This window comes from Mauremys mutica, chromosome 8 (assembly GCF_020497125.1).
Source record: "Mauremys mutica isolate MM-2020 ecotype Southern chromosome 8, ASM2049712v1, whole genome shotgun sequence".
NCBI classification, from domain to species: Eukaryota; Metazoa; Chordata; order Testudines; family Geoemydidae; genus Mauremys; species Mauremys mutica.
The window spans coordinates 26,127,295-26,139,686 of record NC_059079.1 but is presented as its reverse complement, the minus strand read 5'-3'; positions in this window follow the sequence as shown (position 1 = coordinate 26,139,686).

Below are 12,392 nucleotides of genomic sequence, written 5' to 3'. Positions count from 1 at the left end.
TATAAAGAAAAACATTCATTAAGAACTTGGAATACATGAATTCTTACACCATACTACTATTATATCCTGTAGCAACATAATATGCATTAAGATTTTCATCTTGATCTCCATAGATCTATTTCAAAACAATATGCTAATGCTAATTTGATGAGAACACATCATGATAATGAACATCATGTCAGCTGTATTAACCTCCCACAAGTGGACATTATTCACTTCAATCCACTGTGGCCTTAGTCAGTATTCAAAACAGGGATAACAGTAGATAGATATATTGCCACTTTGAAGTAGCTAGCTTGGTGGGCCAATAACCATTACCCTCTAATCTGTCTTCTCATGGAGTTGGTGGTAGCCCAGGAACAAAAGAATTGCTGTGGAGACAATGCAACAGTTTGTAGCATACAGTAACAGGGTGGACACTTGATGTTGTAAAGTGTAAATCTCCAGGTGTACTGAGTTTAGCTTGCAGTTAATTTTCACTGCAGAGGACATCTTTAGACCTGCCCTCCATCTCCCATTATATAGCACCAGACATTCATTTCCCTGCAGCCGTGTATGCTAACACAACTGTGCATTTATGTAAGTAACTGTGCACACTTCGATATGGCCTTGCCCAGTCTGCAGATTTCAAGAAAGATCAAATTATTAACATTCTCAGTTGCCTTTTCATTTTTTCCTGCACGGCAAGCAGCTATGGAGCAGCATCGACTTTATTACTCTATCATTGAAAAAAGATCTTTAAGTAAATACAGTATTACTGTTACTCATGACATCCTCAGAGCAAAATAAGTTTTAGTATTCAGAGTTATTCTCACAGTCTACCTCTTTGATCTTAATAGAAATCTGTTCTCATTTGTTTTTCTCAATAACACTACCTATGCCTACATAAATGTAATCATGCCCATACACACATTATTACAGCACTCAAAATATACTAGACTCTTTACTCTAAGCACCTTACATTGGCAATAATAAGTCCCCCAACATTAATTTTATTTTTTGACATGACACAAGAGGATGACAAACAACGGGGAGTGAAGATGGACAAGAATTACAATTATGTTACTTAGCTTTGGCTTACGTGCTTCTTAGTGGTTCTATTAAATGAATTATCAATATTAAAAATTGGTGAATTAACTCACTTTTCAACAATTAATGTATTTGGTCTGCCTATGGATAGATCTGGAAAAAACAATAGACAATTATTTTCATAGAATCATAGGATTGGAAGGGACCTTGTGTTGGGGTGTGCATACCCCACACTAGCCAAGACAGGGTTAAACCCACATTATGGACAGCGGAAGTCCCATCCCCAGGCCAGACTGGGCATGCTTGGGATGCTGCAGCAGTATAAAGGGAGGAAGCCCAGATCATTTGGAGCTTGATGCTGGAGGGGAAGGACCTGTGGTAGAAGCTCCCAGTGAGGACTGGCTACAGCACCTGCCTGTGGAGATCGGAGGCCCCAAGGGTCACCTTCAACTCCTGCAACCAACGGAGCCCCAGGAAATGACCAGTGCTGCGGAGCCTGGAGATCCCGAAGCCTCATGGACTGCCACACCAGAGACAAATGGTAGGAAGTGACCCAGGGAAGGTGACAGTGTGGTATATCCTACCCAGGTAAGCTCATCATCTTCCGGTGGGATTCCCCGCTGAGCTGGTGATGGACTGCTCCACCACTGCCAAGGCCCCGGGTCGGGACCTGGTGAAGTTGGGTGGGCCTGGACCCCCCTACCTGGGCCACCAGCCACCCTTGCTGATGGCCCCTCAGTGCTGGCTACTAGGCCTTGCTGCCCTGCAGCAAAGGGCTGCGCTATTGACTTTGGCTACTAGCCCTGCTGCCCTGCACCATAGGGCCATGTTATTGACTCTGGCTACTAGGCCACGGTATCCTGTATTGAAGGGTAGCTCTATTGACTCTAGCCACTAGGCCACACTGCCCTGGGCATCAGGGCTATTAACTTTTCACTAGTCCTTAGACCCCAGGGTAGTCAGGTCAGAAACAGACAAGTGGACTTAATGGCAGTGTCCGCGTATCCCCTGGCACCCGCCTTTCTGGCCAGGGTGTGCATACACCGCCAGATGTGGTGGAGAATGTGGGTAATGAGCAGGACTTGTTGAGAAGCCCAGAAGAAGGGAACTAGACAGTGAGATCCCTACACCAGTCAGAAATGGATACTGAGAAACTCCTGAAGTGGATGCTGGAAAGTCAGCAGCAGCAGGTAGCCCAGCAGCAGTAACAGCAGGCCCAGCTCATGCAGCAGATGGCACCAGCTCCAGATGACCCAGCCTCAGGAGCAACAAGATCAGCTGCTTCATGAGTTGGCTGCCCAACACCAGATGCAACAGGAGCACCTGGTCCAACAGGTGGCTACGCTATTACACCCTGCTGGACCATCAGGGCCCATCCCCACAGGGGTAGGACTGCGAGATGCCCTGACAGGACTGCCTATATGTCTCACCAAGATGACAAAGGCCAGGTGACAATCCCTAGGTGTTTCTAGTCACCTTTGAACGGGTCACTATGGCTGTCTGTTGGCCCCCAGAGCACTGGACCACATTATTGGCCCCCTATTTAACTAGCCAGGCACAGACCATCTATCACAACCTCGTGAAGCTTTGAAGTATCCCTGAGTGAAATCCGCCATATTGGATCACACTGGCATTAGCCTGGAGACCTACAACCAGCGGGTCCACAAAGAATGATACCCCCTGGGGCTTGACCACAGGCCGTGGCCTAGCATGTGTGGGATAATTGTTGGAGATGGTTGAACCCACAGAACTTAACTGGGCCCCAGGTGGTGGAAGCAGTGGCCCTAGAATAATTCATGCAGATACTGCCGGCAGGCGGGAAGAAATGAGTAAAATGCCAGTGACACTTGCAGAAGCCATGAGCTTAATGGAAGACTACCTGATGGCTGATGGGATCGAGGCCCGACCCCAGAGGTCTGGGAGCCCAAGAAGGAGAGAAAGGCCAGCAGGGGGGGAACCCACAGAGAATGGAGCCATGAGAATCCCAACACCTATACTGACCACCACTCACCAAACCCCCCAGTCCCAAACTCCAACGACATGCCAGCCAAACTTGGGCTAAGAGTGAAGGGCACCCACACGAGGACGAGGCCCACCACAGGAAGACACCGGGCCCACGCAGACCCGAAACCGCTGCTGGGAGTGCGCCCAAGAAGGGCACTTTCGGTGAGAGTGCCCATATATGGATTATAGCTACAGCCAAGTTTGGGTCACTGGCCAAAGAGCACGGAAAAAGGGCTTGGAGACCGCACTAGTTGACTCTGGATGTAGCCAGACTCTCATCTGGGAGGGATTAGTTCCCAGCCTTAAACTCTCCGTGATGCAGATGCATGTGCAATGTATCCGTGGTGACATCCTTATCCCACCCCCAGGGTGAGGATCAAGATCTACCACTGGGAGGAAGTCTTCCATGTAAGTGTGGCCCTCCAGGCTAGCCTACCCCATAGTGCTGGGCCAGGACTGGCCTGAATTTAGAGAGATCCTGCAGAAATACAAACAGCCAGTCCTGTGAGCTGTACACCATATAATGTTAGAAAGACAAGACAAGGCTTTTGCAGACCGTCATAATTAGTTTGCAGAGACATGAAACAAATCTTGTTTGCAATGAAAATATGTCTCCCACCTTGCCAAGAACATCATCCTCTATTCTAAATATTGCTAACCAAATTGTTAGCAAACATTCATTGTCAATATATTCTAATCAAGGGTATCAGCATGAGAATATCTGCATCACCTCATGACATGACAATGTTTTAGGACCAAATTCTGTGTGCCTTATTCTTGATATTGCTGCTAAGATCAGTAGTGGAGGCCATCATGTTTTCGCCCTTAATCTTGTTTTCCAAAGAGTTTTTAAGAAGGAGCTTTAATTACATTGTGTTGGATTATTTGTAGTCCTGAGAAAAATCAATACAATTATTCTACTGTTTAAGATCCTCATTCATGTAAATGTCTATCAGGTTTTCGCTCTGTGCAATCCTATTCGAGCCCCCAAATATCACTTTAGTGATTGGAGATCAGGATCTGGTATTAACTACAAAGTCTGGTGAACCGCAACATATTGCAATAACATTTATGCACAACATCATCATGTTATGACTTGAACGCTGCAAATAATGGATTTTTCAGGTTGCTAGCAATTCTGAAAAAAGTAGTTTGTGCTCCAACCAAAATCTTTAATTTTTAGAAAGAAAAACAAAGCAAATAACATTCCAGATTGAATGAAATATTGATTTCAATATATTTTAAATTTTAAAATAAGCATATTAAAATATTGACTAAAACTTCAAAATGTTTCAATTCTTCAGTTTGCAACACCTTTTCATTTGAATATGCTGAAGTGAATTTTGACTTTTTTGGAATTTTCTAGGATTTTGTGCCTGACACAAACAATTTGGCACAACCAACATGAATTCATAAAATGTTGCATTTTGTAAAAATATGCATTTTTCCGCACACAAAAAAAGTAGCTTGAAAAATGTTGCCCAGCTCTACTCATGCCTATGTCAGCTGAAATTCTGAGAACTTAATTTGGCAGGCTTGAGAATGGCTGTTTTATGTGGGTTTGGATTTCCACATGATCTGTTCCCTATAGTCACATGATGGAAAGAAGAGGGTTGATAGAGAAGCTTGTTGGAATTTGAATCTACCATGTAATATCTGAAAAAAGAACAGGAGTACTTGTGTCACCTTAGAGACTAACAAATTTATTTGAGCATAAGATTTCGTGGGCTGAAACCCACTTCATTGGATGCATGCAGTGGAAAATACAATGTATATATACACACAGAGAACATGAAAAAAATGGGTGTTGCCATACCAACTATAATGAGAGTAATTAATTACGGTGGGCTTTTATCAGCAGGAGGGGAAAAAAAAAACTTTTGTAGTGATAATCAGGTGCCACAAGTACTCCTCAGTCTTTTTGTGAGGCAGACTAACAGGGCTGCTACTCTGAAACCTATGTAATATCTGAGAATCAGTTGGCATAACTCCAACCTGTAATTTGTTTTTTCTTCTCATGGTATTACACAGTTGACACAAGGGCCAGTCACAATTTTAGTACTAGTACTCAAGTGAGTATAAGGATGCTTTGGCACATACAGGATCCACAAGAGGGTAGAGAAGAGGAGGAGTCATGCTCCTGCTGTCCTACTTTGACCCTGCTTGCAGAATAGGCTGGGTCATAGACACTGACTTTTTTCTTTTTTGCTGGTGGGTGCTCCATCCCCGCTTTGCCCCAAGGCCCTACCCCCACTCTGCCCCTTCCCCTGAGGCCTCCCCACCTGCCACTCGCTCTTCTTTTCTCACACACACACACACACACACCCCTCCCTCTTGCTCCTTTCTGCCCCCTCCCACCTTAAGGGCAAATGACAGGAAGAGGGGGCAGAGAGAAGTGAACGGCAGAGGTTTTGGGGAAGAGGCAGAGCAGGGTGGGGCCATGGGGGAAGAGGTTGAGCTTGATGTGATTATCAAGGGCCTTGGGGCAGAGCATGGGTGAGGCCATGGTCTGTGGGTACTGAGCACCCCATATTTTTTTCTTTGTATGCTTGAGCCCTGGGGCCTAAGGGCTGGGCACACCAAAGGAAGCAGACTGCACTGACCTAAAGGCACAATCCCTCCCCAGTTTCCCATGGGCAAGGCAGCTGTGCACTAATCCTTGCTTGGGCCAGTGGGTAAATGCGACAGTATGGCATAACAGAGTAGCAACCTGCAAAAGTAAGTGAGAAGAGGATTTAAGGTAGCTAGCAATAAATCATAACAGATCAATTAACATTTGTAGAAAAAAATCACATTAAATGAGATCTGATCCAGGCCCTTTATTTACAAATTTCATGTTGTATCTCTTTATAATTGTTGTTGTAGTATCTTCATATTGTTGTACTTGATTGTGCTTATTTATGCATGGCTGTATTTTACTTGATATTTGCATGGACTTCCTTTAGACAGCTTGACTTGTACACTTCAGTAAATAAAACAAGAATAACACGCCTGGAATGATAGTTAATCAACTATATATCACAATGTTTCTTTAGCACGCCTAGAGTTAGAACAGAATTGGTCTATCTAGTAAGCCCTGATTTGGGAGGCTTAAATATCTCAGGTCTTTCTCTCTAGGCATAGCCAACACATATTTCATTTTACTACATCTCCAACAGCTACTTCTTCAACCAAAGCACTATTGCTCAACAACAGCAAACTATCAACATACCCTTGTCATTTCAATTTTTCACACATTTACTCAGCCCATGTGTTCTATATCTTAGTGAATTCTTATCTCCCCGGTCCACTGCCAAAGGCATGTATGTAACAAAGCTTCATCTCTGAAATGTCAAAAATAATGGGGAAAAAAGAAAAACCTCACACAAGAGAAATTGGCCACAGCCACTCCTGTGGATCCAAAACTCTTAGACTTCAGTTCATTAGCAGACCCTAAGTTGGATGGCTGTGCTATCACCTGCATTGCTGCTGTGCTGTCTGTTTGCCAAAGGGCAGCAACAAATACCTCTTGAAGAATTGTTTAGTGTCAGAATTGGCTGCCAACTAGAATGGGAAACAAAATCCCATTGCACTACAAGTGATCTTCCTTCCTTTCCTTCTTCCACTACCAGATGGACTTTTCAAATGCCCAGACACACAGAGAGAAAAACTAAAGACACATACTGGCTGCAAAATAGATGTTACAAATAACAATGAAACTAAGGATATTTAATTCAATTTAAAGATTTTCTGAAACATTTTGTGTTGTTGAATTCTCTGAATGTGACACTGATTAATGCACTTTGCATCGTTTGGCTGAAATCACAACATTTTTTGCAAATACTTTGCTTGCAGCATGGTAGCAGGGCATACAACTCTACTCTGGGACATACTGAAGAGCAGCATTGCAGCTGATAGTAGGCAGGATATCTTCAGTACCTCTTGAAATAAATCCAGATCAGTGTTAGTAGAATAAACCTGTAGCAGAGAAACTGATGGCTTCTATCTGTGGCTTTTAAAAATTAAACCGGGCTGATACGTAAGACCGAGAGAGAAGGATGGTGACAGGTAGGGGCCAAGACAAATAGCACAGCCTGTCCGCTGGTGAAAATGAACAATGATTACCATTGAATATCAACATTTATCCAGACCATGGGGATAGAGATACCGCAGCTATTGTAACCACAAGACAGAACTACAGATACAAATGTGGGTAAGTGCTGACTTTATAAGAGACATTGCTGCATTGTTGCACCACCATTGATGCAACAGTTTTACAACTCAGTTCAACTTGTTCAAAAAGAATTAGTAACATTCAGTGTAGGACCTGACATTTACATGAGCAACAAGAATATCTAGAATTAAAATAGTAAATATTAAAAAATAAATGAGTATAGAAAGGGATAGAAACACATGTTTCAGGACATAACCTGACCACTAAATATGGGAGCAGGTTATCCCATAATTACCTATTGCAGGGTTTCTTGAACCTTACTCTAGAGCAGCTGGTACTGGCCACTGTTGGACACAGGTTACTGAATGAGATAAACCACTGGTCTGATATGAAATGCCAATTGCTAAGTTCCTGTGTAACTAGGAACAAGTTAATTATGGCTAGCAACTGAGATCGGATTATCAAGGTTCCTGTTCTGAGTAAATTCTGTCAGGAGCCATTGGCAAAATTATGAAATGTACTAGAACAATAATATACATGGTTAGAGAACAGGGAGTCGCCACTCTATCATCTAAGAATTTACTTCTAAGTGGTTGCAGCCAGGTCTGGCCGTTTAATGCACATCCAGAAAGTCTTTTTTTTTTAAAACTGAATTTCTATGTTGTTCATGTTATTTCCAAAGGAGGCTAGCAAGAAACATTTCAGTCATTGCCATAAGAGTAATGGGTGATCTAATTCAAACACAGTGGGTCACTGTAACATTATCACAGCTTTGTGGACCAGTACTCAAATGTTATAGCATGTCAGTCACAAAAGCTTGGCAATGTTTCACCCCGGCTGCTCTGTGCCTTTCCCATTTCCACCTCACATGTCATCAGCATTTATTAATGGTTTTGAAATAGATCTCTCTCACACACACACGCATACACACACAGAGTGGGCAACATGAGACTTGAGCTACTGCACCATGTGGTATGTGGTTTACCCCCAAGTCTCTGAACCAAGGATTTGCTACATCAGACAACTTTCTTTAGGACAGTATGAAAAGTCAGGTTTTCAGTCCACAGTATTTTATACCAGAACTGAGCAATGCAATGGATTTTTTAAATCATCTTTTTCAGTGCCACAGGAAAGCAATGAAACTGAAGAACATAGCCATTGACACCACCTCTAAAAACAATAACTTCATTGAACCATAGTACTCAGAATCTGGGCACAGAGGGGATCAACCTTCTGATAAAGCCAAGAGACACATGACAAAAAGGGAAAAGTCACTATTTGAAAAGCAAATTGTATAACAACCAAGTGAATGACACTGAATCAGAGTGCCATCTGGCACTGAAACTGGTCTAAACTCTGCAAGTATGCTGCATGACATTTCATGAAAGAATAGATGGGAAAATCTCTGTGCTTTAGTCAAACAGAAAGTGTCCATTTGCTTGGGTTTACCTTGCTTTTTTTTTTTTTTTATGTCCCACAGGAGGTGTTCCATAGTATTCCTCAGTCAGTGGTCTGCCCTTGATGGAGAAACAATTTTTTTTTAAAACAAAAGATTTAACACTGATGTCTTATGATAGGGCCTCTAAGAAGCAGTTGTTTTCCTCACTGCTCTTATGCTATGTACTGGGACTTCCCTTCATGCAATGGCAGCACCACTGAGTACAATTCTTCAAGTAAAAATACACCTGAACTGACCTTTTTTATGGAGGTGGACGTTCATTTTGTACTTGAAAAACCACATGTCTGGTGTTATCTGTACATATGTAGGTAGCAGGTTGGGCATTACAATCTTGGATCATACCTACTGTGCTAAGAAATACTTGTTAGATGTTTGGTACACAATCCCATCTGCACTTCTTTTTACGGTCTCTGTTTCGCTCTTATGTCCAAGCATTTGATAAAAAAAACAAACACATACAACCAAAGACACCAAATTCCAATTAAAACAAATTCTGGACATGACTCCTGAGCTTGGAACAACCAGTTAGCAGTATTTGTTACTCATTTTCATTGGAAACCTAAGGGACAAACTACATGGGAGAATGCCAGCATGGATTGCTTTACTTGCCAAATTTGGAATCTCTGGCTAACAACCCATTGCTTTTCTAATTAACTCACTATAGCCCCCATTTGCATAAATAAATTACCTAATTGAAGCTTCCTGCCTGGCATAACTTTGCACAAATACTGGGAGGCCAACATCCTGTAAGTGAATTTCAACATTCACATAAACATGTTCTTCCATTCATGGATTCCATACTGAAACTATTCACCAGAGCTGTATTGCCATTATGGGAGATGGATTGCTTTTGGTTGTATTAACTGATCTTGCTTATGAATTTTATAAATGGGATAAAGGAGTCACAACTTTCCAGATCAGACTTTGTAATTAACAGGTCACTGTTCTAGGGGTTCAGCCAAGAAATCAGCACAACTATGGCAATCATAGCTCATTAGTGAATATCTTACTAAGAATTTATAGGAACCTTTTAAAAACATAATGGACTATAAATAGTAGCATCTGAATTTTTACATTTTGCATGAGAAAAAAAGACATGGTAGTTGTCAAGGCTACAGAAACAACATTAGAAGGTTTTTTTTTTTGGTTGATACAATAAAATTTGAGTAGAACATAACTGGGAAAGGAAAATCTCAGTTGTGAAAAATTATATTGGAAGCAGCTTGTTAAAACCACTACTAAAAGAACATGCAGCATGAAAAGAGAATAAAGATATTAAGACTGGAGTTTGCTTTTGGAAATGTACTGGACATGGCCTGCCTCTTTAATGTTTCTCAGAGAATTGTTTGTTGTTGTAGGGTATTTGGGTAGCATTCCCTGGAATAATTAGAATTAACGGGAAAGAAGCAGTTAGTGGGAGGAGTTCTCTGGTCAGAGGAGGAAACAAGATGAATAAATAAAATAAAATATTCCCACATCTGAAATTGGAGACTATAAATGCTGGAGCAATTTGGAGCAAAAGCTGACCTTCCATGCTAACCTGTTCATAGGCAAGTTAGCTGCATAAAAACTAAACCTGCAAGATCAGACCAGAATGTTTTTTTCCCAGTAATCAGATAACTCAGATCATATCATCTTACTGTTCCATTAAGGTAGAAATGTGCCATGGACTGCAATGCTTGTAGCTGGATTTGAACTGAAGTAAACTGTGCCAGATTTCTCCAAAGCTAAATGTCTGCAAACTTTTTGTGTCAGAACTGCTGAGACTGCCACTGCTGGGTAATCCTGAGTGGAGTGAAATAGTACAACTTTATGAAGTTTCTTCCACTGGGGCCTTATCCTATTGAGCAGAACCCTCTGCCATGCCACTTGATCTTGCCACAAAAATCCTTCCAAGCATGTTCCTCATGAGGAAGTGGAGAATCTATGAATTGCGGATTTAAAGCAAGTAATGAATCGACTGCAGCATCCCATGTAAACCTTCATCAACTAGCCTCCATTTTAGTGACTGCTCTCCTACCTTTAATGTGATGCTCCATCACTTAATAATCACAATGTGCTTTTTAAGAACTATTTCATGTGCAGGAAGCCTTTAAAAAAAGTAAGACTTAAATCAAGAAGACTGACTCAGCACACTTGCCAATATCTCTTGAGGCAGTTTAAAATGGGGCAAAGATCATGCACAACTGCTGTGACAGACTCCACACAGAGCAACAGTCAGTTACAGTCTATGTATCAGTATTCTGGAGAGACGAGCCCCAGGCAGAAACCCAGCATGCAGTTCTTAAGAGTAATAATCTGCATGGGAACTGTGCATATAGGCTATTATCTGGTCTGAAAATAAACACACAAATAAAAGGACTGTACACTTGAAAATACAATTGCAATATTTACAGTTAATCGCTGCTTCCCAGTAAATTAAAAAAGGTTGTTTCTTTCATGAAAAGGTCTTAAAATATTTGAACATTTCACATACATTAAATATTACAAACTGTAACTATAGGAGAAGTGATATGCCACAAGGTGTGAAAAGAATCTTGTTATAAGTATTCACCCACGAAAGCTCATGCTCCAAAACATCTGTTAGTCTATAAGGTGCCACAGGACTCTTTGCTGCTTTTACAGATCCAGACTAACACGGCTACCCCTCTGATACTTGTTATAAGCAACAAACACAGAGAGCTCTGTAACACTGAAGACTTATCTGCCCAAAAGTTTAGTTAAACTAGTGTCAAACTTTAGTTAACCTAGTCTCCAAGGACACTCATAAATCAGTTCTGAAAAGGCATATGCTGATTTAGCTTAAATTGATACTCTGCTGACTTAAACTAAATCAACATAACCCTTTTCTAAACTGATTTAAAAGCATCCACACAGTGGTTTGCACTGGCTAGCTGAACTGAAGTGGTGCAAGTTAGTGTGTTGACAAGGCCCAGCATTTGAACAAGGAGGCTGCGGTTGGTGTTGGTTTTTAGTTTGTTCAGTTTTCACAAAGCAAAGAAAGCTTAAAAGGACAGATGCTTCATAAGTGGGTTAGATTGGACAAATAACCACAAAAGAGAAAAGAAATTTAGGCCCTGATCTCCATGTCAGGTTTAATATACTTGGTAGATAGCCAATGAGGAGACAAAAGGTGGTTGTATTCCAAATTACTGCTCCTTTGAGCCCAAGGGCTGCCAGGGGCCAGATCATTTCTTAGCATGAGTTAGAGTAGCCTTGATGCTGCTCTAATATGCACCAGCAGTAATAGGTCCTATTACATTTTGCATTCTGTAGCAGCATCCCTCTGAAGATCTCAAAGCTTTTTACATACATTAAGCAATTTAGCCTTGCAACACTTTTGTGAAGTGCTTCCGTGAATTCTGCACAATTTCAACAGAATTTCCATTTTATGTGGCCATCAACACAAGGGTTTAAAATTTGCAACTTTATATTATAATCTATGGGGTAAATAATGTATTTTTAAAGTTTACACATAATATATGTATGAATTTTTAAAATGTGTTTTTGCCACTGAGACTAGATGCTTTCCCCCCACATCAAAACATTATGTAAAAGAAATATTTAACACAATATTTTTGCATTTCTAAAATAATGGTTTTTAGTTATGCAATAGTCTAAAGCAAAATAGAAACTGCTTTAAGGCTAAAGCTGCATAGGGAAAATGGCTGGTTAGAAATGTTAAAAATGGAAATATGTTGAGGAATAGTTGTATCTGGATTTGAAACATGAAGAGTGCGCAAAGTA